Below are 23862 nucleotides of genomic sequence, written 5' to 3' on the forward strand. Positions count from 1 at the left end.
CTTAACTCTGCAGTGATCTGGTCGGCCTATGAATTTAATAATCTGAAAACTGTGAGTTTGATTCCCACACCGGGCAATTTTTCCATCTTTTGCCATGAGGTTTGGTTGACTTCTTGTCTTTAGCCATGAGAGACAAAACTGGGCAATTTTCTTGTCTTTAGCCATGAGGTTTTGTTGATTTCCTTAAGAGATGGGCATGAGTTTAGCTTAGAAGGTAATTTTTCCATCTTTTGCCATGAGGTTTGGTTGACTTCTTGTCTTTAGCCATGAGAGACAAAACTGGGCAATTTTCTTGTCTTTAGCCATGAGGTTTTGCTGAATTCCTTAAGAGATGGGCATGAGTTTAGCTTAGAAGGCAAGTGGACCAAATGAATGGCTTAAAGCTGTGGGGTAATGATTTTCTTTTTTCATCCACAAAGAACAACTCCAACTCCAGCTGCTTAACTCTGCAGTGATCTGGTCGGCCTATGAATTTAATAATCTGAAAACTGTGAGTTTGATTCCCACACCGGGCAATTTTTCCATCTTTTGCCATGAGGTTTGGTTGACTTCTTGTCTTTAGCCATGAGAGACAAAACTGGGCAATTTTCTTGTCTTTAGCCATGAGGTTTTGTTGATTTCCTTAAGAGATGGGCATGAGTTTAGCTTAGAAGGTAATTTTTCCATCTTTTGCCATGAGGTTTGGTTGACTTCTTGTCTTTAGCCATGAGAGACAAAACTGGGCAATTTTCTTGTCTTTAGCCATGAGGTTTTGCTGAATTCCTTAAGAGATGGGCATGAGTTTAGCTTAGAAGGCAAGTGGACCAAATGAATGGCTTAAAGCTGTGGGGTAATGATTTTCTTTTTCCATCCACAAAGTACAACTCCAACTCCAGCTGCTTAACTCTGCAGTGATCTGGTCGGCCTATGAATTTAATAATCTGAAAACTGTGAGTTTAATCCTCACACCAGGCAATTTTTCCATCTTTTGCCATGAGGTTTGGTTGACTTCCTCAGCATCATAGAGTTAGAAAGTGGAGATGGGGATGAGTTTAGCTTTGAAGCCAAGTGGGATCTTGAGAAAATGGATATAATAAATGGCTAACAACAGATGTGTTCCGATTTCTTTCTTTTCACCCACAAAGACCAACTAGAACTCCGTCCGCTTCACTTTCAAATGACCTCACCCTCCTTTGAACTTGCCTGCAAGTTTATAAAAAAAACACATTCCCATACCGGGAGTCGAACCCGGGCCGCCTGGGTGAAAACCAGGAATCCTAACCGCTAAACCATATGGGACCTGCTTCTGCCACAGTTTTTTTGTATGAGGAAAAAAAAAAGTAAAAAAGTGATCTAAAATTTGTATTCTTTTGAATTATCCGCTTGGCACTGGATCAAACCACCATGCCACTTGCCTCGTTAGCGCAGTAGGTAGCGCGTCAGTCTCATAATCTGAAGGTCGTGAGTTCGATCCTCACACGGGGCAATTTTTCTTGGCTTTAGCCATGAGGTTTTGTTGATTTCCTTAAGAGATGAGCATGAGTTTAGCTTAGAAGGCAAGTGGACCAAATGAATGGCTTAAAGCTGTGGGGTAATGATTTTCTTTTTTCATCCACAAAGAACAACTCCAACTCCAGCTGCTTAACTCTGCAGTGATCTGGTCGGCCTATGAATTTAATAATCTGAAAACTGTGAGTTTGATTCCCACACCGGGCAATTTTTCCATCTTTTGCCATGAGGTTTGGTTGACTTCTTGTCTTTAGCCATGAGAGACAAAACTGGGCAATTTTCTTGTCTTTAGCCATGAGGTTTTGTTGATTTCCTTAAGAGATGGGCATGAGTTTAGCTTAGAAGGTAATTTTTCCATCTTTTGCCATGAGGTTTGGTTGACTTCTTGTCTTTAGCCATGAGAGACAAAACTGGGCAATTTTCTTGTCTTTAGCCATGAGGTTTTGCTGAATTCCTTAAGAGATGGGCATGAGTTTAGCTTAGAAGGCAAGTGGACCAAATGAATGGCTTAAAGCTGTGGGGTAATGATTTTCTTTTTTCATCCACAAAGAACAACTCCAACTCCAGCTGCTTAACTCTGCAGTGATCTGGTCGGCCTATGAATTTAATAATCTGAAAACTGTGAGTTTGATTCCCACACCGGGCAATTTTTCCATCTTTTGCCATGAGGTTTGGTTGACTTCTTGTCTTTAGCCATGAGAGACAAAACTGGGCAATTTTCTTGTCTTTAGCCATGAGGTTTTGTTGATTTCCTTAAGAGATGGGCATGAGTTTAGCTTAGAAGGTAATTTTTCCATCTTTTGCCATGAGGTTTGGTTGACTTCTTGTCTTTAGCCATGAGAGACAAAACTGGGCAATTTTCTTGTCTTTAGCCATGAGGTTTTGCTGAATTCCTTAAGAGATGGGCATGAGTTTAGCTTAGAAGGCAAGTGGACCAAATGAATGGCTTAAAGCTGTGGGGTAATGATTTTCTTTTTCCATCCACAAAGTACAACTCCAACTCCAGCTGCTTAACTCTGCAGTGATCTGGTCGGCCTATGAATTTAATAATCTGAAAACTGTGAGTTTAATCCTCACACCAGGCAATTTTTCCATCTTTTGCCATGAGGTTTGGTTGACTTCCTCAGCATCATAGAGTTAGAAAGTGGAGATGGGGATGAGTTTAGCTTTGAAGCCAAGTGGGATCTTGAGAAAATGGATATAATAAATGGCTAACAACAGATGTGTTCCGATTTCTTTCTTTTCACCCACAAAGACCAACTAGAACTCCGTCCGCTTCACTTTCAAATGACCTCACCCTCCTTTGAACTTGCCTGCAAGTTTATAAAAAAAACACATTCCCATACCGGGAGTCGAACCCGGGCCGCCTGGGTGAAAACCAGGAATCCTAACCGCTAAACCATATGGGACCTGCTTCTGCCACAGTTTTTTTGTATGAGGAAAAAAAAAAGTAAAAAAGTGATCTAAAATTTGTATTCTTTTGAATTATCCGCTTGGCACTGGATCAAACCACCATGCCACTTGCCTCGTTAGCGCAGTAGGTAGCGCGTCAGTCTCATAATCTGAAGGTCGTGAGTTCGATCCTCACACGGGGCAATTTTTCTTGGCTTTAGCCATGAGGTTTTGTTGATTTCCTTAAGAGATGGGCATGAGTTTAGCTTAGAAGGCAAGTGGACCAAATGAATGGCTTAAAGCTGTGGGGTAATGATTTTCTTTTTTCATCCACAAAGAACAACTCCAACTCCAGCTGCTTAACTCTGCAGTGATCTGGTCGGCCTATGAATTTAATAATCTGAAAACTGTGAGTTTGATTCCCACACCGGGCAATTTTTCCATCTTTTGCCATGAGGTTTGGTTGACTTCTTGTCTTTAGCCATGAGAGACAAAACTGGGCAATTTTCTTGTCTTTAGCCATGAGGTTTTGTTGATTTCCTTAAGAGATGGGCATGAGTTTAGCTTAGAAGGTAATTTTTCCATCTTTTGCCATGGGGTTTGGTTGACTTCTTGTCTTTAGCCATGAGAGACAAAACTGGGCAATTTTCTTGTCTTTAGCCATGAGGTTTTGCTGAATTCCTTAAGAGATGGGCATGAGTTTAGCTTAGAAGGCAAGTGGACCAAATGAATGGCTTAAAGCTGTGGGGTAATGATTTTCTTTTTCCATCCACAAAGTACAACTCCAACTCCAGCTGCTTAACTCTGCAGTGATCTGGTCGGCCTATGAATTTAATAATCTGAAAACTGTGAGTTTAATCCTCACACCAGGCAATTTTTCCATCTTTTGCCATGAGGTTTGGTTGACTTCCTTAGCATCATAGAGTTAGAAAGTGGAGATGGGGATGAGTTTAGCTTTGAAGCCAAGTGGGATCTTGAGAAAATCGATATAATAAATGGCTAACAACAGATGTGTTCCGATTTCTTTCTTTTCACCCACAAAGACAAACTACAACTCCATCCGCTTCACTTTCCAATGACCTCACCCTCCTTTGAACTTGCCTGCAAGTTTATAAAAAAAACACATTCCCATACCGGGAGTCGAACCCGGGCCGCCTGGATGAAAACCAGGAATCCTAACCGCTAGACCATATGGGACCTACTTCTGCCACTGTTTTTTTGTTGGAGGAAAAAAAAAAGTAAAAAAGTGATCTAAAATTTGTATTCTTTTGAATTATCCGCTTGGCACTGGATCATACCACCATGCCACTTGCCTCGTTAGCGCAGTAGGTAGCCCGTCAGTCTCATAATCTGAAGGTCGTGAGTTCAATCCTCACACGGGGCAATTTTTCTTGGCTTTAGCCATGAGGTTTTGTTGATTTCCTTAAGAGATGGGCATGAGTTTAGCTTAGAAGGCAAGTGGACCAAATGAATGGCTTAAAGCTGTGGGGTAAGGATTTTCTTTTTTCATCCACAAAGAACAACTACAACTCCAGCTGCTTAACTCTGCAGTGATCTGGTCGGCCTATGATTTTAATAATCTGAAAACTGTGAGTTTGATTCCCACACCGGGCAATTTTTCCATCTTTTGCCATGAGGTTTGGTTGACTTCTTGTCTTTAGCCATGAGAGACAAAACTGGGCAATTTTCTTGTCTTTAGCCATGAGGTTTTGTTGATTTCCTTAAGAGATGGGCATGAGTTTAGCTTAGAAGGTAATTTTTCCATCTTTTGCCATGAGGTTTGGTTGACTTCTTGTCTTTAGCCATGAGAGACAAAACTGGGCAATTTTCTTGTCTTTAGCCATGAGGTTTCGCTGAATTCCTTAAGAGATGGGCATGAGTTTAGCTTAGAAGGCAAGTGGACCAAATGAATGGCTTAAAGCTGTGGGGTAATGATTTTCTTTTTCCATCCACAAAGTACAACTCCAACTCTAGCTGCTTAACTCTGCAGTGATCTGGTCGGCCTATGAATTTAATAATCTGAAAACTGTGAGTTTAATCCTCACACCAGGCAATTTTTCCATCTTTTGCCATGAGGTTTGGTTGACTTCCTTAGCATCATAGAGTTAGAAAGTGGAGATGGGGATGAGTTTAGCTTTGAAGCCAAGTGGGATCTTGAGAAAATGGATATAATAAATGGCTAACAACAGATGTGTTCCGAATTCTTTCTTTTCACCCACAAAGACCAACTACAACTCCATCCGCTTCACTTTCCAATGACCTCACCCTCCTTTGAACTTGCCTGCAAGTTTATTAAAAAAAAAAAATTCCGATACCGGGAGTCGAACCCAGGCCGCCTGGGTGAAAACCAGGAATCCTAACCGCTAGACCATATGGGACCTACTTCTGCCACTGTTTTTTTGTTTGAGGAAAAAAAAAAAGTAAAAAAGTGATCTAAAATTTGTATTCTTTTGAATTATCAGCTTGGCACTGGATCATACCACCATGCCACTTGCCTCGTTAGCGCAGTAGGTAGCCCGTCAGTCTCATAATCTGAAGGTCGTGAGTTCAATCCTCACACGGGGCAATTTTTCTTGGCTTTAGCCATGAGGTTTTGTTGATTTCCTTAAGAGATTGGCATGAGTTTAGCTTAGAAGGCAAGTGGACCAAATGAATGGCTTAAAGCTGTGGTGTAATGATTTTCTTTTTTCATCCACAAAGAACAACTCCAACTCCAGCTTCTTAACTCTGCAGTGATCTGGTCGGCCTATGAATTTAATAATCTGAAAACTGTGAGTTTGATTCCCACACCGGGCAATTTTTCCATCTTTTGCCATGAGGTTTGGTTGACTTCTTGTCTTTAGCCATGAGAGACAAAACTGGGCAATTTTCTTGTCTTTAGCCATGAGGTTTTGTTGATTTCCTTAAGAGATGGGCATGAGTTTAGCTTAGAAGGCAAGTGGACCAAATGAATGGCTTGAAGCTGTGGGGTAAGGATTTTCTTTTTTCATCCACAAAGAACAACTCCAACTCCAGCTGCTTAACTCTGCAGTGATCTGGTCGGCCTATGAATTTAATAATCTGAAAACTGTGAGTTTGATCCTCACTTTGGGCAATTTTTCCATCTTTTGCCATGAGGTTTGGTTGACTTCTTGTCTTTAGCCATGAGAGACACAACTGGGCAATTTTCTTGTCTTTAGCCATGAGGTTTTGCTGAATTCCTTAAGAGATGGGCATGAGTTTAGCTTAGAAGGCAAGTGGACCAAATGAATGGCTTAAAGCTGTGGGGTAATGAATTTCTTTTTCCATCCACAAAGTACAACTCCAACTCCAGCTGCTTAACTCTGCAGATATCTGGTCGGCCTATGAATTTAATAATCTGAAAACTGTGAGTTTAATCCTCACACCAGGCAATTTTTCCATCTTTTGCCATGAGGTTTGGTTGACTTCCTTAGCATCATAGAGTTAGAAAGTGGAGATGGGGATGAGTTTAGCTTTGAAGCCAAGTGGGATCTTGAGAAAATGGATATAATAAATGGCTAACAACAGATGTGTTCCGATTTCTTTCTTTTCAACCACAAAGACCAACTAGAACTCCGTCCGCTTCACTTTCAAATGACCTCACCCTCCTTTGAACTTGCCTGCAAGTTTATAAAAAAAACACATTCCCATACCGGGAGTCAAACCTGGGCCGCCTGGGTGAAAACCAGGAATCCTAACCGCTAGACCATATGGGACCTGCTTCTGCCACAGTTTTTTTGTTGGAGGAAAAAAAAAAAAAAAAAGTGATCTAAAATTTGTATTCTTTTGAATTATCCGCTTGGCACTGGATCATACCATCATACCACCATGCCACTTGCCTCGTTAGCGTAGTAGGTAGCGCGTCAGTCTCATAATCTGAAGGTCGTGAGTTCGATCCTCACACGGGGCAATTTTTCTTGGCTTTAGCCATGAGGTTTTGTTGATTTCCTTAAGAGATGGGCATGAGTTTAGCTTAGAAGGCAAGTGGACCAAATAAATGGCTTAAAGCTGTGGGGTAATGATTTTCTTTTTTCATCCACAAAGAACAACTCCAACTCCAGCTGCTTAACTCTGCAGTGATCTGGTCGGCCTATGAATTTAATAATCTGAAAACTGTGAGTTTGATTCCCACACCGGGCAATTTTTCCATCTTTTGCCATGAGGTTTGGTTGACTTCTTGTCTTTAGCCATGAGAGACAAAACTGGGCAATTTTCTTGTCTTTAGCCATGAGGTTTTGTTGATTTCCTTAAGAGATGGGAATGAGTTTAGCTTAGAAGGTAATTTTTCCATCTTTTGCCATGAGGTTTGGTTGACTTCTTGTCTTTAGCCATGAGAGACAAAACTGGGCAATTTTCTTGTCTTTAGCCATGAGGTTTTGCTGAATTCCTTAAGAGATGGGCATGAGTTTAGCTTAGAAGGCAAGTGGACCAAATGAATGGCTTAAAGCTGTGGGGTAATGATTTTCTTTTTCCATCCACAAAGTACAACTCCAACTCCAGCTGCTTAACTCTGCAGTGATCTGGTCGGCCTATGAATTTAATAATCTGAAAACTGTGAGTTTAATCCTCACACCAGGCAATTTTTCCATCTTTTGCCATGAGGTTTGGTTGACTTCCTCAGCATCATAGAGTTAGAAAGTGGAGATGGGGATGAGTTTAGCTTTGAAGCCAAGTGGGATCTTGAGAAAATGGATATAATAAATGGCTAACAACAGATGTGTTCCGATTTCTTTCTTTTCACCCACAAAGACCAACTAGAACTCCGTCCGCTTCACTTTCAAATGACCTCACCCTCCTTTGAACTTGCCTGCAAGTTTATAAAAAAAACACATTCCCATACCGGGAGTCGAACCCGGGCCGCCTGGGTGAAAACCAGGAATCCTAACCGCTAAACCATATGGGACCTGCTTCTGCCACAGTTTTTTTGTATGAGGAAAAAAAAAAGTAAAAAAGTGATCTAAAATTTGTATTCTTTTGAATTATCCGCTTGGCACTGGATCAAACCACCATGCCACTTGCCTCGTTAGCGCAGTAGGTAGCGCGTCAGTCTCATAATCTGAAGGTCGTGAGTTCGATCCTCACACGGGGCAATTTTTCTTGGCTTTAGCCATGAGGTTTTGTTGATTTCCTTAAGAGATGGGCATGAGTTTAGCTTAGAAGGCAAGTGGACCAAATGAATGGCTTAAAGCTGTGGGGTAATGATTTTCTTTTTTCATCCACAAAGAACAACTCCAACTCCAGCTGCTTAACTCTGCAGTGATCTGGTCGGCCTATGAATTTAATAATCTGAAAACTGTGAGTTTGATTCCCACACCGGGCAATTTTTCCATCTTTTGCCATGAGGTTTGGTTGACTTCTTGTCTTTAGCCATGAGAGACAAAACTGGGCAATTTTCTTGTCTTTAGCCATGAGGTTTTGTTGATTTCCTTAAGAGATGGGCATGAGTTTAGCTTAGAAGGTAATTTTTCCATCTTTTGCCATGGGGTTTGGTTGACTTCTTGTCTTTAGCCATGAGAGACAAAACTGGGCAATTTTCTTGTCTTTAGCCATGAGGTTTTGCTGAATTCCTTAAGAGATGGGCATGAGTTTAGCTTAGAAGGCAAGTGGACCAAATGAATGGCTTAAAGCTGTGGGGTAATGATTTTCTTTTTCCATCCACAAAGTACAACTCCAACTCCAGCTGCTTAACTCTGCAGTGATCTGGTCGGCCTATGAATTTAATAATCTGAAAACTGTGAGTTTAATCCTCACACCAGGCAATTTTTCCATCTTTTGCCATGAGGTTTGGTTGACTTCCTTAGCATCATAGAGTTAGAAAGTGGAGATGGGGATGAGTTTAGCTTTGAAGCCAAGTGGGATCTTGAGAAAATCGATATAATAAATGGCTAACAACAGATGTGTTCCGATTTCTTTCTTTTCACCCACAAAGACAAACTACAACTCCATCCGCTTCACTTTCCAATGACCTCACCCTCCTTTGAACTTGCCTGCAAGTTTATAAAAAAAACACATTCCCATACCGGGAGTCGAACCCGGGCCGCCTGGATGAAAACCAGGAATCCTAACCGCTAGACCATATGGGACCTACTTCTGCCACTGTTTTTTTGTTGGAGGAAAAAAAAAAGTAAAAAAGTGATCTAAAATTTGTATTCTTTTGAATTATCCGCTTGGCACTGGATCATACCACCATGCCACTTGCCTCGTTAGCGCAGTAGGTAGCCCGTCAGTCTCATAATCTGAAGGTCGTGAGTTCAATCCTCACACGGGGCAATTTTTCTTGGCTTTAGCCATGAGGTTTTGTTGATTTCCTTAAGAGATGGGCATGAGTTTAGCTTAGAAGGCAAGTGGACCAAATGAATGGCTTAAAGCTGTGGGGTAAGGATTTTCTTTTTTCATCCACAAAGAACAACTACAACTCCAGCTGCTTAACTCTGCAGTGATCTGGTCGGCCTATGATTTTAATAATCTGAAAACTGTGAGTTTGATTCCCACACCGGGCAATTTTTCCATCTTTTGCCATGAGGTTTGGTTGACTTCTTGTCTTTAGCCATGAGAGACAAAACTGGGCAATTTTCTTGTCTTTAGCCATGAGGTTTTGTTGATTTCCTTAAGAGATGGGCATGAGTTTAGCTTAGAAGGTAATTTTTCCATCTTTTGCCATGAGGTTTGGTTGACTTCTTGTCTTTAGCCATGAGAGACAAAACTGGGCAATTTTCTTGTCTTTAGCCATGAGGTTTCGCTGAATTCCTTAAGAGATGGGCATGAGTTTAGCTTAGAAGGCAAGTGGACCAAATGAATGGCTTAAAGCTGTGGGGTAATGATTTTCTTTTTCCATCCACAAAGTACAACTCCAACTCTAGCTGCTTAACTCTGCAGTGATCTGGTCGGCCTATGAATTTAATAATCTGAAAACTGTGAGTTTAATCCTCACACCAGGCAATTTTTCCATCTTTTGCCATGAGGTTTGGTTGACTTCCTTAGCATCATAGAGTTAGAAAGTGGAGATGGGGATGAGTTTAGCTTTGAAGCCAAGTGGGATCTTGAGAAAATGGATATAATAAATGGCTAACAACAGATGTGTTCCGAATTCTTTCTTTTCACCCACAAAGACCAACTACAACTCCATCCGCTTCACTTTCCAATGACCTCACCCTCCTTTGAACTTGCCTGCAAGTTTATTAAAAAAAAAAAATTCCGATACCGGGAGTCGAACCCAGGCCGCCTGGGTGAAAACCAGGAATCCTAACCGCTAGACCATATGGGACCTACTTCTGCCACTGTTTTTTTGTTTGAGGAAAAAAAAAAAGTAAAAAAGTGATCTAAAATTTGTATTCTTTTGAATTATCAGCTTGGCACTGGATCATACCACCATGCCACTTGCCTCGTTAGCGCAGTAGGTAGCCCGTCAGTCTCATAATCTGAAGGTCGTGAGTTCAATCCTCACACGGGGCAATTTTTCTTGGCTTTAGCCATGAGGTTTTGTTGATTTCCTTAAGAGATTGGCATGAGTTTAGCTTAGAAGGCAAGTGGACCAAATGAATGGCTTAAAGCTGTGGGGTAATGATTTTCTTTTTTCATCCACAAAGAACAACTCCAACTCCAGCTTCTTAACTCTGCAGTGATCTGGTCGGCCTATGAATTTAATAATCTGAAAACTGTGAGTTTGATTCCCACACCGGGCAATTTTTCCATCTTTTGCCATGAGGTTTGGTTGACTTCTTGTCTTTAGCCATGAGAGACAAAACTGGGCAATTTTCTTGTCTTTAGCCATGAGGTTTTGTTGATTTCCTTAAGAGATGGGCATGAGTTTAGCTTAGAAGGCAAGTGGACCAAATGAATGGCTTGAAGCTGTGGGGTAAGGATTTTCTTTTTTCATCCACAAAGAACAACTCCAACTCCAGCTGCTTAACTCTGCAGTGATCTGGTCGGCCTATGAATTTAATAATCTGAAAACTGTGAGTTTGATCCTCACTTTGGGCAATTTTTCCATCTTTTGCCATGAGGTTTGGTTGACTTCTTGTCTTTAGCCATGAGAGACACAACTGGGCAATTTTCTTGTCTTTAGCCATGAGGTTTTGCTGAATTCCTTAAGAGATGGGCATGAGTTTAGCTTAGAAGGCAAGTGGACCAAATGAATGGCTTAAAGCTGTGGGGTAATGAATTTCTTTTTCCATCCACAAAGTACAACTCCAACTCCAGCTGCTTAACTCTGCAGATATCTGGTCGGCCTATGAATTTAATAATCTGAAAACTGTGAGTTTAATCCTCACACCAGGCAATTTTTCCATCTTTTGCCATGAGGTTTGGTTGACTTCCTTAGCATCATAGAGTTAGAAAGTGGAGATGGGGATGAGTTTAGCTTTGAAGCCAAGTGGGATCTTGAGAAAATGGATATAATAAATGGCTAACAACAGATGTGTTCCGATTTCTTTCTTTTCAACCACAAAGACCAACTAGAACTCCGTCCGCTTCACTTTCAAATGACCTCACCCTCCTTTGAACTTGCCTGCAAGTTTATAAAAAAAACACATTCCCATACCGGGAGTCAAACCTGGGCCGCCTGGGTGAAAACCAGGAATCCTAACCGCTAGACCATATGGGACCTGCTTCTGCCACAGTTTTTTTGTTGGAGGAAAAAAAAAAAAAAAAAGTGATCTAAAATTTGTATTCTTTTGAATTATCCGCTTGGCACTGGATCATACCATCATACCACCATGCCACTTGCCTCGTTAGCGTAGTAGGTAGCGCGTCAGTCTCATAATCTGAAGGTCGTGAGTTCGATCCTCACACGGGGCAATTTTTCTTGGCTTTAGCCATGAGGTTTTGTTGATTTCCTTAAGAGATGGGCATGAGTTTAGCTTAGAAGGCAAGTGGACCAAATAAATGGCTTAAAGCTGTGGGGTAATGATTTTCTTTTTTCATCCACAAAGAACAACTCCAACTCCAGCTGCTTAACTCTGCAGTGATCTGGTCGGCCTATGAATTTAATAATCTGAAAACTGTGAGTTTGATTCCCACACCGGGCAATTTTTCCATCTTTTGCCATGAGGTTTGGTTGACTTCTTGTCTTTAGCCATGAGAGACAAAACTGGGCAATTTTCTTGTCTTTAGCCATGAGGTTTTGTTGATTTCCTTAAGAGATGGGAATGAGTTTAGCTTAGAAGGTAATTTTTCCATCTTTTGCCATGAGGTTTGGTTGACTTCTTGTCTTTAGCCATGAGAGACAAAACTGGGCAATTTTCTTGTCTTTAGCCATGAGGTTTTGCTGAATTCCTTAAGAGATGGGCATGAGTTTAGCTTAGAAGGCAAGTGGACCAAATGAATGGCTTAAAGCTGTGGGGTAATGATTTTCTTTTTCCATCCACAAAGTACAACTCCAACTCCAGCTGCTTAACTCTGCAGTGATCTGGTCGGCCTATGAATTTAATAATCTGAAAACTGAGTTTAATCCTCACACCAGGCAATTTTTCCATCTTTTGCCACGAGGTTTGGTTGACTTCCTTAGCATCATAGAGTTAGAAAGTGGAGATGGGGATGAGTTTAGCTTTGAAGCCAAGTGGGATCTTGAGAAAATGGATATAATAAATGGCTAACAACAGATGTGTTCCGATTTCTTTCTTTTCACCCACAAAGACCAACTAGAACTCCGTCCGCTTCACTTTCAAATGACCTCACCCTCCTGTGAACTTGCCTGCAAGTTTATAAAAAAAACACATTCCCATACCGGGAGTCAAACCCGGGCCGCCTGGTTGAAAACCAGGAATCCTAACCGCTATACCATATGGAACCTGCTTCTGCCACAGTTTTTTTGTATGAGGAAAAAAAAGTAAAAAAGTGATCTAAAATTTGTATTCTTTTGAATTATCCGCTGGGCACTGGATCACAGCACCATGCCACTTGCCTCGTTAGCGCAGTAGGTAGCGCGTCAGTCTCATAATCAGAAGGTCGTGAGTTCGATCCTCACACGGGGCAATTTTTCTTGGCTTTATCCATGAGGTTTTGTTGATTTCCTTAAGAGATGGGCATGAGTTTAGCTTAGAAGGCAAGTGGACCAAATGAATGGCTTAAAGCTGTGGGGTAAGGATTTTCTTTTTTCATCCACAAAGAACAACTCCAACTCCAGCTGCTTAACTCTGCAGTGATCTGGTCGGCCTATGAATTTAATAATCTGAAAACTGTGAGTTTGATCCTCACTTTGGGCAATTTTTCCATCTTTTGCCATGAGGTTTGGTTGACTTCTTGTCTTTAGCCATGAGAGACACAACTGGGCAATTTTCTTGTCTTTAGCCATGAGGTTTTGCTGAATTCCTTAAGAGATGGGCATGAGTTTAGCTTAGAAGGCAAGTGGACCAAATGAATGGCTTAAAGCTGTGGGGTAATGATTTTCTTTTTCCATCCACAAAGTACAACTCCAACTCCAGCTGCTTAACTCTGCAGTGATCTGGTCGGCCTATGAATTTAATAATCTGAAAACTGTGAGTTTAATCCTCACACCAGGCAATTTTTCCATCTTTTCCCATGAGGTTTGGTTGACTTCCTTAGCATCATAGAGTTAGAAAGTGGAGATGGGGATGAGTTTAGCTTTGAAGCCAAGTGGGATCTTGAGAAAATGGATATAATAAATGGCTAACAACAGATGTGTTCCGATTTCTTTCTTTTCACCCACAAAGACCAACTAGAACTCCGTCCGCTTCACTTTCAAATGACCTCAACCTCCTTTGAACTTGCCTGCAAGTTTATAAAAAAAACACATTCCCATACCGGGAGTCAAACCCGGGCCGCCTGGGTGAAAACCAGGAATCCTAACCGCTATACCATATAGAACCTGCTTCTGCCACAGTTTTTTTGTATGAGGAAAAAAAAGTAAAAAAGTGATCTAAAATTTGTATTCTTTTGAATTATCCGCTTGGCACTGGATCACAGCACCATGCCACTTGCCTCTGGATCACAGCACCATGCCACTTGCCTCGTTAGCGCAGTAGGTAGCGCGTCAGTCTCATAATCAGAAGGTCGTGAGTTCGATCCTCACACGGGGCAATTTTTCTTGGCTTTATCCATGAGGTTTTGTTGATTTCCTTAAGAGATGGGCATGAGTTTAGCTTAGAAGGCAAGTGGACCAAATGAATGGCTTAAAGCTGTGGGGTAAGGATTTTCTTTTTTCATCCACAAAGAACAACTCCAACTCCAGCTGCTTAACTCTGCAGTGATCTGGTCGGCCTATGAATTTAATAATCTGAAAACTGTGAGTTTGATCCTCACTTTGGGCAATTTTTCCATCTTTTGCCATGAGGTTTGGTTGACTTCTTGTCTTTAGCCATGAGAGACAAAACTGGGCAATTTTCTTGTCTTTAGCCATGAGGTTTTGTTGATTTCCTTAAGAGATGGGCATGAGTTTAGCTTAGAAGGTAATTTTTCCATCTTTTGCCATGAGGTTTGGTTGACTTCTTGTCTTTAGCCATGAGAGACAAAACTGGGCAATTTTCTTGTCTTTAGCCATGAGGTTTTGCTGAATTCCTTAAGAGATGGGCATGAGTTTAGCTTAGAAGGCAAGTGGACCAAATGAATGGCTTAAAGCTGTGGGGTAATGATTTTCTTTTTCCATCCACAAAGTACAACTCTAACTCCAGCTGCTTAACTCTGCAGTGATCTGGTTGGCCTATGAATTTAATAATCTGAAAACTGTGAGTTTAATCCTCACACCAGGTAATTTTTCCATCTTTTGCCACGAGGTTTGGTTGACTTCCTTAGCATCATAGAGTTAGAAAGTGGAGATGGGTATGAGTTTAGCTTTGAAGCCAAGTGGGATCTTGAGAAAATGGATATAATAAATGGCTAACAACAGATGTGTTCCGATTTCTTTCTTTTCACCCACAAAGACCAACTAGAACTCCGTCCGCTTCACTTTCAAATGACCTCACCCTCCTTTGAACTTGCCTGCAAGTTTATAAAAAAAACACACATTCCCATACCGGGAGTCGAACCCGGGCCGCCTGGGTGAAAACCAGGAATCCTAACCGCTAGACCATATGGGACCTGCTTCTGCCACAGTTTTTTTGTATGAGGAAAAAAAAAAGTAAAAAAGTGATCTAAAATTTGTATTCTTTTGAATTATCCGCTTGGCACTGGATCATACCACCATGCCACTTGCTTCGTTAGCGCAGTAGGTAGCGCGTCAGTCTCATAATCTGAAGGTCGTGAGTTCGATCCTCACACGGGGCAATTTTTCTTGGCTTTAGCCATGAGGTTTTGTTGATTTCCTTAAGAGATGGGCATGAGTTTAGCTTAGAAGGCAAGTGGACCAAATGAATGGCTTAAAGCTGTGGGGTAAGGATTTTCTTTTTTCATCCACAAAGAACAACTCCAACTCCAGCTGCTTAACTCTGCAGTGATCTGGTCGGCCTATGAATTTAATAATCTGAAAACTGTGAGTTTGATCCTCACTTTGGGCAATTTCTCCATCTTTTGCCATGAGGTTTGGTTGACTTCTTGTCTTTAGCCATGAGAGACACAACTGGGCAATTTTCTTGTCTTTAGCCATGAGGTTTTGCTGAATTCCTTAAGAGATGGGCATGAGTTTAGCTTAGAAGGCAAGTGGACCAAATGAATGGCTTAAAGCTGTGGGGTAATGATTTTCTTTTTCCATCCACAAAGTACAACTCCAACTCCAGCTGCTTAACTCTGCAGTGATCTGGTCGGCCTATGAATTTAATAATCTGAAAACTGTGAGTTTAATCCTCACACCAGGCAATTTTTCCATCTTTTGCCATGAGGTTTGGTTGACTTCCTTAGCATCATAGAGTTAGAAAGTGGAGATGGGGATGAGTTTAGCTTTGAAGCCAAGTGGGATCTTGAGAAAATGGATATAATAAATGGCTAACAACAGATGTGTTCCGATTTCTTTCTTTTCACCCACAAAGACCAACTAGAACTCTGTCCGCTTCACTTTCAAATGACCTCACCCTCCTTTGAACTTGCCTGCAAGTTTATAAAAAAAACACACATTCCCATACCGGGAGTCGAACCCGGGCCGCCTGGGTGAAAACCAGGAATCCTAACCGCTAGACCATATGGGACCTGCTTCTGCCACAGTTTTTTTGTATGAGGAAAAAAAAAAGTAAAAAAGTGATCTAAAATTTGTATTCTTTTGAATTATCCGCTTGGCACTGGATCATACCACCATGCCACTTGCTTCGTTAGCGCAGTAGGTAGCGCGTCAGTCTCATAATCTGAAGGTCGTGAGTTCGATCCTCACACGGGGCAATTTTTCTTGGCTTTAGCCATGAGGTTTTGTTGATTTCCTTAAGAGATGGGCATGAGTTTAGCTTAGAAGGCAAGTGGACCGAATGAATGGCTTAAAGCTGTGGGGTAAGGATTTTCTTTTTTCATCCACAAAGAACAACTCCAACTCCAGCTGCTTAACTCTGCAGTGATCTGGTCGGCCTATGATTTTAATAATCTGAAAACTGTGAGTTTGATTCCCACACCGGGCAATTTTTCCATCTTTTGCCATGAGGTTTGGTTGACTTCTTGTCTTTAGCCATGAGAGACAAAACTGGGCAATTTTCTTGTCTTTAGCCATGAGGTTTTGTTGATTTCCTTAAGAGATGGGCATGAGTTTAGCTTAGAAGGTAATTTTTCCATCTTTTGCCATGAGGTTTGGTTGACTTCTTGTCTTTAGCCATGAGAGACAAAACTGGGCAATTTTCTTGTCTTTAGCCATGAGGTTTTGCTGAATTCCTTAAGAGATGGGCATGAGTTTAGCTTAGAAGGCAAGTGGACCAAATGAATGGCTTAAAGCTGTGGGGTAATGATTTTCTTTTTCCATCCACAAAGTACAACTCCAACTTCAGCTGCTTAACTCTGCAGTGATCTGGTCGGCCTATGAATTTAATAATCTGAAAACTGTGAGTTTAATCCTCACACCAGGCAATTTTTCCATCTTTTGCTATGAGGTTTGGTTGACTTCTTGTCTTTAGCCATGAGAGACAAAACTGGGCAATTTTCTTGTCTTTAGCCATGAGGTTTTGTTGATTTCCTTAAGAGATGGGCATGAGTTTAGCTTAGAAGGTAATTTTTCCATCTTTTGCCATGAGGTTTGGTTGACTTCTTGTCTTTAGCCATGAGAGACAAAACTGGGCAATTTTCTTGTCTTTAGCCATGAGGTTTTGCTGAATTCCTTAAGAGATGGGCATGAGTTTAGCTTAGAAGGCAAGTGGACCAAATGAATGGCTTAAAGCTGTGGGGTAATGATTTTCTTTTTCCATCCACAAAGTACAACTCCAACTCCAGCTGCTTAACTCTGCAGTGATCTGGTCGGCCTATGAATTTAATAATCTGAAAACTGTGAGTTTAATCCTCACACCAGGCAATTTTTCCATCTTTTGCCATGAGGTTTGGTTGACTTCCTCAGCATCATAGAGTTAGAAAGTGGAGATGGGGATGAGTTTAGCTTTGAAGCCAAGTGGGATCTTGAGAAAATGGATATAATAAATGGCTAACAACAGATGTGTTCCGATTTCTTTCTTTTCACCCACAAAGACCAACTAGAACTCCGTCCGCTTCACTTTCAAATGACCTCACCCTCCTTTGAACTTGCCTGCAAGTTTATAAAAAAAACACATTCCCATACCGGGAGTCGAACCCGGGCCGCCTGGGTGAAAACCAGGAATCCTAACCGCTAGACCATATGGGACCTGCTTCTGCCACAGTTTTTTTGTATGAGGAAAAAAAAAAGTAAAAAAGTGATCTAAAATTTGTATTCTTTTGAATTATCCGCTTGGCACTGGATCAAACCACTATGCCACTTGCCTCGTTAGCGCAGTAGGTAGCGCGTCAGTCTCATAATCTGAAGGTCGTGAGTTCGATCCTCACACGGGGCAATTTTTCTTGGCTTTAGCCATGAGGTTTTGTTGATTTCCTTAAGAGATGGGCATGAGTTTAGCTTAGAAGGCAAGTGGACCAAATGAATGGCTTAAAGCTGTGGGGTAATGATTTTCTTTTTTCATCCACAAAGAACAACTCCAACTCCAGCTGCTTAACTCTGCAGTGATCTGGTCGGCCTATGAATTTAATAATCTGAAAACTGTGAGTTTGATTCCCACACCGGGCAATTTTTCCATCTTTTGCCATGAGGTTTGGTTGACTTCTTGTCTTTAGCCATGAGAGACAAAACTGGGCAATTTTCTTGTCTTTAGCCATGAGGTTTTGTTGATTTCCTTAAGAGATGGGCATGAGTTTAGCTTAGAAGGTAATTTTTCCATCTTTTGCCATGGGGTTTGGTTGACTTCTTGTCTTTAGCCATGAGAGACAAAACTGGGCAATTTTCTTGTCTTTAGCCATGAGGTTTTGCTGAATTCCTTAAGAGATGGGCATGAGTTTAGCTTAGAAGGCAAGTGGACCAAATGAATGGCTTAAAGCTGTGGGGTAATGATTTTCTTTTTCCATCCACAAAGTACAACTCCAACTCCAGCTGCTTAACTCTGCAGTGATCTGGTCGGCCTATGAATTTAATAATCTGAAAACTGTGAGTTTAATCCTCACACCAGGCAATTTTTCCATCTTTTGCCATGAGGTTTGGTTGACTTCCTTAGCATCATAGAGTTAGAAAGTGGAGATGGGGATGAGTTTAGCTTTGAAGCCAAGTGGGATCTTGAGAAAATCGATATAATAAATGGCTAACAACAGATGTGTTCCGATTTCTTTCTTTTCACCCACAAAGACAAACTACAACTCCATCCGCTTCACTTTCCAATGACCTCACCCTCCTTTGAACTTGCCTGCAAGTTTATAAAAAAAACACATTCCCATACCGGGAGTCGAACCCAGGCCGCCTGGATGAAAACCAGGAATCCTAACCGCTAGACCATATGGGACCTACTTCTGCCACTGTTTTTTTGTTTGAGGAAAAAAAAAAGTAAAAAAGTGATCTAAAATTTGTATTCTTTTGAATTATCAGCTTGGCACTGGATCATACCACCATGCCACTTGCCTCGTTAGCGCAGTAGGTAGCGCGTCAATCTCATAATCTGAAGGTCGTGAGTTCAATCCTCACACGGGGCAATTTTTCTTGGCTTTAGCCATGAGGTTTTGTTGATTTCCTTAAGAGATGGGCATGAGTTTAGCTTAGAAGGCAAGTGGACCAAATGAATGGCTTAAAGCTGTGGGGTAATGATTTTCTTTTTTCATCCACAAAGAACAACTCCAACTCCAGCTTCTTAACTCTGCAGTGATCTGGTCGGCCTATGAATTTAATAATCTGAAAACTGTGAGTTTGATTCCCACACCGGGCAATTTTTCCATCTTTTGCCATGAGGTTTGGTTGACTTCTTGTCTTTAGCCATGAGAGACAAAACTGGGCAATTTTCTTGTCTTTAGCCATGAGGTTTTGTTGATTTCCTTAAGAGATGGGCATGAGTTTAGCTTAGAAGGTAATTTTTCCATCTTTTGCCATGAGGTTTGGTTGACTTCTTGTCTTTAGCCATGAGAGACAAAACTGGGCAATTTTCTTGTCTTTAGCCATGAGGTTTTGCTGAATTCCTTAAGAGATGGGCATGAGTTTAGCTTAGAAGGCAAGTGGACCAAATGAATGGCTTAAAGCTGTGGGGTAATGATTTTCTTTTTCCATCCACAAAGTACAACTCCAACTTCAGCTGCTTAACTCTGCAGTGATCTGGTCGGCCTATGAATTTAATAATCTGAAAACTGTGAGTTTAATCCTCACACCAGGCAATTTTTCCATCTTTTGCCACGAGGTTTGGTTGACTTCCTTAGCATCATAGAGTTAGAAAGTGGAGATGGGGATGAGTTTAGCTTTGAAGCCAAGTGGGATCTTGAGAAAATGGATATAATAAATGGCTAACAACAGATGTGTTCCGATTTCTTTCTTTTCACCCACAAAGACCAACTAGAACTCCGTCCGCTTCACTTTCAAATGACCTCACCCTCCTTTGAACTTGCCTGCAAGTTTATAAAAAAAACACATTCCCATACCGGGAGTCGAACCCGGGCTGCCTGGGTGAAAACCAGGAATCCTAACCGCTAGACCATATGGGACCTGCTTCTGCCACAGTTTTTTTTGTATGAGGAAAAAAAAAAGTAAAAAAGTGATCTAAAATTTGTATTCTTTTGAATTATCCGCTTGGCACTGGATCATACCACCATGCCACTTGCCTCGTTAGCGCAGTAGGTAGCCCGTCAGTCTCATAATCTGAAGGTCGTGAGTTCAATCCTCACACGGGGCAATTTTTCTTGGCTTTAGCCATGAGGTTTTGTTGATTTCCTTAAGAGATGGGCATGAGTTTAGCTTAGAAGGCAAGTGGACCAAATGAATGGCTTAAAGCTGTGGGGTAAGGATTTTCTTTTTTCATCCACAAAGAACAACTACAACTCCAGCTGCTTAACTCTGCAGTGATCTGGTCGGCCTATGAATTTAATAATCTGAAAACTGTGAGTTTGATTCCCACACCGGGCAATTTTTCCATCTTTTGCCATGAGGTTTGGTTGACTTCTTGTCTTTAGCCATGAGAGACAAAACTGGGCAATTTTCTTGTCTTTAGCCATGAGGTTTTGTTGATTTCCTTAAGAGATGGGCATGAGTTTAGCTTAGAAGGTAATTTTTCCATCTTTTGCCATGAGGTTTGGTTGACTTCTTGTCTTTAGCCATGAGAGACAAAACTGGGCAATTTTCTTGTCTTTAGCCATGAGGTTTCGCTGAATTCCTTAAGAGATGGGCATGAGTTTAGCTTAGAAGACAAGTGGACCAAATGAATGGCTTAAAGCTGTGGGGTAATGATTTTCTTTTTCCATCCACAAAGTACAACTCCAACTCCAGCTGCTTAACTCTGCAGTGATCTGGTCGGCCTATGAATTTAATAATCTGAAAACTGTGAGTTTAATCCTCACACCAGGCAATTTTTCCATCTTTTGCCATGAGGTTTGGTTGACTTCCTTAGCATCATAGAGTTAGAAAGTGGAGATGGGGATGAGTTTAGCTTTGAAGCCAAGTGGGATCTTGAGAAAATCGATATAATAAATGGCTAACAACAGATGTGTTCCGATTTCTTTCTTTTCACCCACAAAGACCAACTACAACTCCATCCGCTTCACTTTCCAATGACCTCACCCTCCTTTGAACTTGCCTGCAAGTTTATTAAAAAAAAAAAATTCCGATACCGGGAGTCGAACCCAGGCCGCCTGGGTGAAAACCAGGAATCCTAACCGCTAGACCATATGGGACCTACTTCTGCCACTGTTTTTTTGTTTGAGGAAAAAAAAAAAGTAAAAAAGTGATCTAAAATTTGTATTCTTTTGAATTATCAGCTTGGCACTGGATCATACCACCATGCCACTTGCCTCGTTAGCGCAGTAGGTAGCCCGTCAGTCTCATAATCTGAAGGTCGTGAGTTCAATCCTCACACGGGGCAATTTTTCTTGGCTTTAGCCATGAGGTTTTGTTGATTTCCTTAAGAGATGGGCATGAGTTTAGCTTAGAAGGCAAGTGGACCAAATGAATGGCTTAAAGCTGTGGGGTAATGATTTTCTTTTTTCATCCACAAAGAACAACTCCAACTCCAGCTGCATAACTCTGCAGTGATCTGGTCGGCCTATGAATTTAATAATCTGAAAACTGTGAGTTTGATTCCCACACCGGGCAATTTTTCCATCTTTTGCCATGAGGTTTGGTTGACTTCTTGTCTTTAGCCATGAGAGACAAAACTGGGCAATTTTCTTGTCTTTAGCCATGAGGTTTTGTTGATTTCCTTAAGAGATGGGCATGAGTTTAGCTTAGAAGGTAATTTTTCCATCTTTTGCCATGAGGTTTGGTTGACTTCTTGTCTTTAGCCATGAGAGACAAAACTGGGCAATTTTCTTGTCTTTAGCCATGAGGTTTTGCTGAATTCCTTAAGAGATGGGCATGAGTTTAGCTTAGAAGGCAAGTGGACCAAATGAATGGCTTAAAGCTGTGGGGTAATGATTTTCTTTTTCCATCCACAAAGTACAACTCCAACTCCAGCTGCTTAACTCTGCAGTGATCTGGTCGGCCTATGAATTTAATAATCTGAAAACTGTGAGTTTAATCCTCACACCAGGCAATTTTTCCATCTTTTGCCATGAGGTTTGGTTGACTTCCTTAGCATCATAGAGTTAGAAAGTGGAGATGGGGATGAGTTTAGCTTTGAAGCCAAGTGGGATCTTGAGAAAATCGATATAATAAATGGCTAACAACAGATGTGTTCCGATTTCTTTCTTTTCACCCACAAAGACCAACTACAACTCCATCCGCTTCACTTTCCAATGACCTCACCCTCCTTTGAACTTGCCTGCAAGTTTATTAAAAAAAAAAAATTCCGATACAGGGAGTCGAACCCAGGCCGCCTGGGTGAAAACCAGGAATCCTAACCGCTAGACCATATGGGACCTACTTCTGCCACTGTTTTTTTGTTTGAGGAAAAAAAAAAAGTAAAAAAGTGATCTAAAATTTGTATTCTTTTGAATTATCAGCTTGGCACTGGATCATACCACCATGCCACTTGCCTCGTTAGCGCAGTAGGTAGCCCGTCAGTCTCATAATCTGAAGGTCGTGAGTTCAATCCTCACACGGGGCAATTTTTCTTGGCTTTAGCCATGAGGTTTTGTTGATTTCCTTAAGAGATGGGCATGAGTTTAGCTTAGAAGGCAAGTGGACCAAATGAATGGCTTAAAGCTGTGGGGTAATGATTTTCTTTTTTCATCCACAAAGAACAACTCCAACTCCAGCTGCATAACTCTGCAGTGATCTGGTCGGCCTATGAATTTAATAATCTGAAAACTGTGAGTTTGATTCCCACACCGGGCAATTTTTCCATCTTTTGCCATGAGGTTTGGTTGACTTCTTGTCTTTAGCCATGAGAGACAAAACTGGGCAATTTTCTTGTCTTTAGCCATGAGGTTTTGTTGATTTCCTTAAGAGATGGGCATGAGTTTAGCTTAGAAGGTAATTTTTCCATCTTTTGCCATGAGGTTTGGTTGACTTCTTGTCTTTAGCCATGAGAGACAAAACTGGGCAATTTTCTTGTCTTTAGCCATGAGGTTTTGCTGAATTCCTTAAGAGATGGGCATGAGTTTAGCTTAGAAGGCAAGTGGACCAAATGAATGGCTTAAAGCTGTGGGGTAATGATTTTCTTTTTCCATCCACAAAGTACAACTCCAACTCCAGCTGCTTAACTCTGCAGTGATCTGGTCGGCCTATGAATTTAATAATCTGAAAACTGTGAGTTTAATCCTCACACCAGGCAATTTTTCCATCTTTTGCCACGAGGTTTGGTTGACTTCCTTAGCATCATAGAGTTAGAAAGTGGAGATGGGTATGAGTTTAGCTTTGAAGCCAAGTGGGATCTTGAGAAAATGGATATAATAAATGGCTAACAACAGATGTGTTCCGATTTCTTTCTTTTCACCCACAAAGACCAACTAGAACTCCGTCCGCTTCACTTTCAAATGACCTCACCCTCCTTTGAACTTGCCTGCAAGTTTATAAAAAAAACACATTCCCATACCGGGAGTCGAACCCGGGCCGCCTGGGTGAAAACCAGGAATCCTAACCGCTAGACCATATGGGACCTGCTTCTGCCACAGTTTTTTTGTATGAGGAAAAAAAAAGTAAAAAAGTGATCTAAAATTTGTATTCTTTTGAATTATCCGCTTGGCACTGGATCATACCACCATGCCACTTGCCTCGTTAGCGCAGTAGGTAGCACGTCAGTCTCATAATCTGAAGGTCATGAGTTCGATCCTCACACGGGGCAATTTTTCTTGGCTTTAGCCATGAGGTTTTGTTGATTTCCTTAAGAGATGGGCATGAGTTTAGCTTAGAAGGCAAGTGGACCAAATGAATGGCTTAAAGCTGTGGGGTAATGATTTTCTTTTTTCATCCACAAAGAACAACTCCAACTCCAGCTGCTTAACTCTGCAGTGATCTGGTCGGCCTATGAATTTAATAATCTG

At 41.3% G+C, this 23862-nt stretch overlaps 29 non-coding genes across 29 annotated transcripts; 18 read left to right on the forward strand and 11 right to left on the reverse strand.

Annotated features, from left to right (window-relative positions):
• Positions 1-1206: 1206 nt before the first annotated feature.
• On the reverse strand, positions 1207-1278 carry TRNAE-UUC (transfer RNA glutamic acid (anticodon UUC)). Its single transcript has one exon. It is a non-coding gene; the product is annotated as a tRNA-Glu (tRNA).
• Positions 1279-1392: 114 nt separating this feature from the next.
• On the forward strand, positions 1393-1465 carry TRNAM-CAU (transfer RNA methionine (anticodon CAU)). Its single transcript has one exon. It is a non-coding gene; the product is annotated as a tRNA-Met (tRNA).
• A 1360-nt stretch (positions 1466-2825) lies between these two features.
• Positions 2826-2897, reverse strand: TRNAE-UUC (transfer RNA glutamic acid (anticodon UUC)). The gene has a single exon. It is a non-coding gene; the product is annotated as a tRNA-Glu (tRNA).
• A 114-nt stretch (positions 2898-3011) lies between these two features.
• On the forward strand, positions 3012-3084 carry TRNAM-CAU (transfer RNA methionine (anticodon CAU)). The gene has a single exon. It is a non-coding gene; the product is annotated as a tRNA-Met (tRNA).
• A 921-nt stretch (positions 3085-4005) lies between these two features.
• TRNAE-UUC (transfer RNA glutamic acid (anticodon UUC)) lies at positions 4006-4077 on the reverse strand. The gene has a single exon. It is a non-coding gene; the product is annotated as a tRNA-Glu (tRNA).
• Positions 4078-4191: 114 nt separating this feature from the next.
• Positions 4192-4264, forward strand: TRNAM-CAU (transfer RNA methionine (anticodon CAU)). The gene has a single exon. It is a non-coding gene; the product is annotated as a tRNA-Met (tRNA).
• A 1109-nt stretch (positions 4265-5373) lies between these two features.
• On the forward strand, positions 5374-5446 carry TRNAM-CAU (transfer RNA methionine (anticodon CAU)). Its single transcript has one exon. It is a non-coding gene; the product is annotated as a tRNA-Met (tRNA).
• Positions 5447-6717: 1271 nt separating this feature from the next.
• On the forward strand, positions 6718-6790 carry TRNAM-CAU (transfer RNA methionine (anticodon CAU)). The gene has a single exon. It is a non-coding gene; the product is annotated as a tRNA-Met (tRNA).
• Positions 6791-7711: 921 nt separating this feature from the next.
• On the reverse strand, positions 7712-7783 carry TRNAE-UUC (transfer RNA glutamic acid (anticodon UUC)). Its single transcript has one exon. It is a non-coding gene; the product is annotated as a tRNA-Glu (tRNA).
• A 114-nt stretch (positions 7784-7897) lies between these two features.
• Positions 7898-7970, forward strand: TRNAM-CAU (transfer RNA methionine (anticodon CAU)). Its single transcript has one exon. It is a non-coding gene; the product is annotated as a tRNA-Met (tRNA).
• Positions 7971-8891: 921 nt separating this feature from the next.
• TRNAE-UUC (transfer RNA glutamic acid (anticodon UUC)) lies at positions 8892-8963 on the reverse strand. The gene has a single exon. It is a non-coding gene; the product is annotated as a tRNA-Glu (tRNA).
• A 114-nt stretch (positions 8964-9077) lies between these two features.
• TRNAM-CAU (transfer RNA methionine (anticodon CAU)) lies at positions 9078-9150 on the forward strand. The gene has a single exon. It is a non-coding gene; the product is annotated as a tRNA-Met (tRNA).
• Positions 9151-10259: 1109 nt separating this feature from the next.
• Positions 10260-10332, forward strand: TRNAM-CAU (transfer RNA methionine (anticodon CAU)). Its single transcript has one exon. It is a non-coding gene; the product is annotated as a tRNA-Met (tRNA).
• Positions 10333-11603: 1271 nt separating this feature from the next.
• TRNAM-CAU (transfer RNA methionine (anticodon CAU)) lies at positions 11604-11676 on the forward strand. Its single transcript has one exon. It is a non-coding gene; the product is annotated as a tRNA-Met (tRNA).
• Positions 11677-12779: 1103 nt separating this feature from the next.
• Positions 12780-12852, forward strand: TRNAM-CAU (transfer RNA methionine (anticodon CAU)). Its single transcript has one exon. It is a non-coding gene; the product is annotated as a tRNA-Met (tRNA).
• A 992-nt stretch (positions 12853-13844) lies between these two features.
• On the forward strand, positions 13845-13917 carry TRNAM-CAU (transfer RNA methionine (anticodon CAU)). The gene has a single exon. It is a non-coding gene; the product is annotated as a tRNA-Met (tRNA).
• A 923-nt stretch (positions 13918-14840) lies between these two features.
• Positions 14841-14912, reverse strand: TRNAE-UUC (transfer RNA glutamic acid (anticodon UUC)). Its single transcript has one exon. It is a non-coding gene; the product is annotated as a tRNA-Glu (tRNA).
• A 114-nt stretch (positions 14913-15026) lies between these two features.
• On the forward strand, positions 15027-15099 carry TRNAM-CAU (transfer RNA methionine (anticodon CAU)). Its single transcript has one exon. It is a non-coding gene; the product is annotated as a tRNA-Met (tRNA).
• A 782-nt stretch (positions 15100-15881) lies between these two features.
• On the reverse strand, positions 15882-15953 carry TRNAE-UUC (transfer RNA glutamic acid (anticodon UUC)). Its single transcript has one exon. It is a non-coding gene; the product is annotated as a tRNA-Glu (tRNA).
• A 114-nt stretch (positions 15954-16067) lies between these two features.
• TRNAM-CAU (transfer RNA methionine (anticodon CAU)) lies at positions 16068-16140 on the forward strand. Its single transcript has one exon. It is a non-coding gene; the product is annotated as a tRNA-Met (tRNA).
• A 1360-nt stretch (positions 16141-17500) lies between these two features.
• On the reverse strand, positions 17501-17572 carry TRNAE-UUC (transfer RNA glutamic acid (anticodon UUC)). Its single transcript has one exon. It is a non-coding gene; the product is annotated as a tRNA-Glu (tRNA).
• A 114-nt stretch (positions 17573-17686) lies between these two features.
• On the forward strand, positions 17687-17759 carry TRNAM-CAU (transfer RNA methionine (anticodon CAU)). Its single transcript has one exon. It is a non-coding gene; the product is annotated as a tRNA-Met (tRNA).
• A 921-nt stretch (positions 17760-18680) lies between these two features.
• Positions 18681-18752, reverse strand: TRNAE-UUC (transfer RNA glutamic acid (anticodon UUC)). Its single transcript has one exon. It is a non-coding gene; the product is annotated as a tRNA-Glu (tRNA).
• Positions 18753-18866: 114 nt separating this feature from the next.
• Positions 18867-18939, forward strand: TRNAM-CAU (transfer RNA methionine (anticodon CAU)). The gene has a single exon. It is a non-coding gene; the product is annotated as a tRNA-Met (tRNA).
• Positions 18940-19860: 921 nt separating this feature from the next.
• On the reverse strand, positions 19861-19932 carry TRNAE-UUC (transfer RNA glutamic acid (anticodon UUC)). The gene has a single exon. It is a non-coding gene; the product is annotated as a tRNA-Glu (tRNA).
• Positions 19933-20047: 115 nt separating this feature from the next.
• On the forward strand, positions 20048-20120 carry TRNAM-CAU (transfer RNA methionine (anticodon CAU)). The gene has a single exon. It is a non-coding gene; the product is annotated as a tRNA-Met (tRNA).
• A 1109-nt stretch (positions 20121-21229) lies between these two features.
• TRNAM-CAU (transfer RNA methionine (anticodon CAU)) lies at positions 21230-21302 on the forward strand. The gene has a single exon. It is a non-coding gene; the product is annotated as a tRNA-Met (tRNA).
• A 1109-nt stretch (positions 21303-22411) lies between these two features.
• On the forward strand, positions 22412-22484 carry TRNAM-CAU (transfer RNA methionine (anticodon CAU)). The gene has a single exon. It is a non-coding gene; the product is annotated as a tRNA-Met (tRNA).
• A 921-nt stretch (positions 22485-23405) lies between these two features.
• Positions 23406-23477, reverse strand: TRNAE-UUC (transfer RNA glutamic acid (anticodon UUC)). The gene has a single exon. It is a non-coding gene; the product is annotated as a tRNA-Glu (tRNA).
• Between the last annotated feature and the right edge of the window lie 385 nt (positions 23478-23862).

This window comes from Hyla sarda, chromosome 4, assembly GCF_029499605.1.
Source record: "Hyla sarda isolate aHylSar1 chromosome 4, aHylSar1.hap1, whole genome shotgun sequence".
Lineage (NCBI taxonomy): Eukaryota > Metazoa > Chordata > Amphibia > Anura > Hylidae > Hyla > Hyla sarda.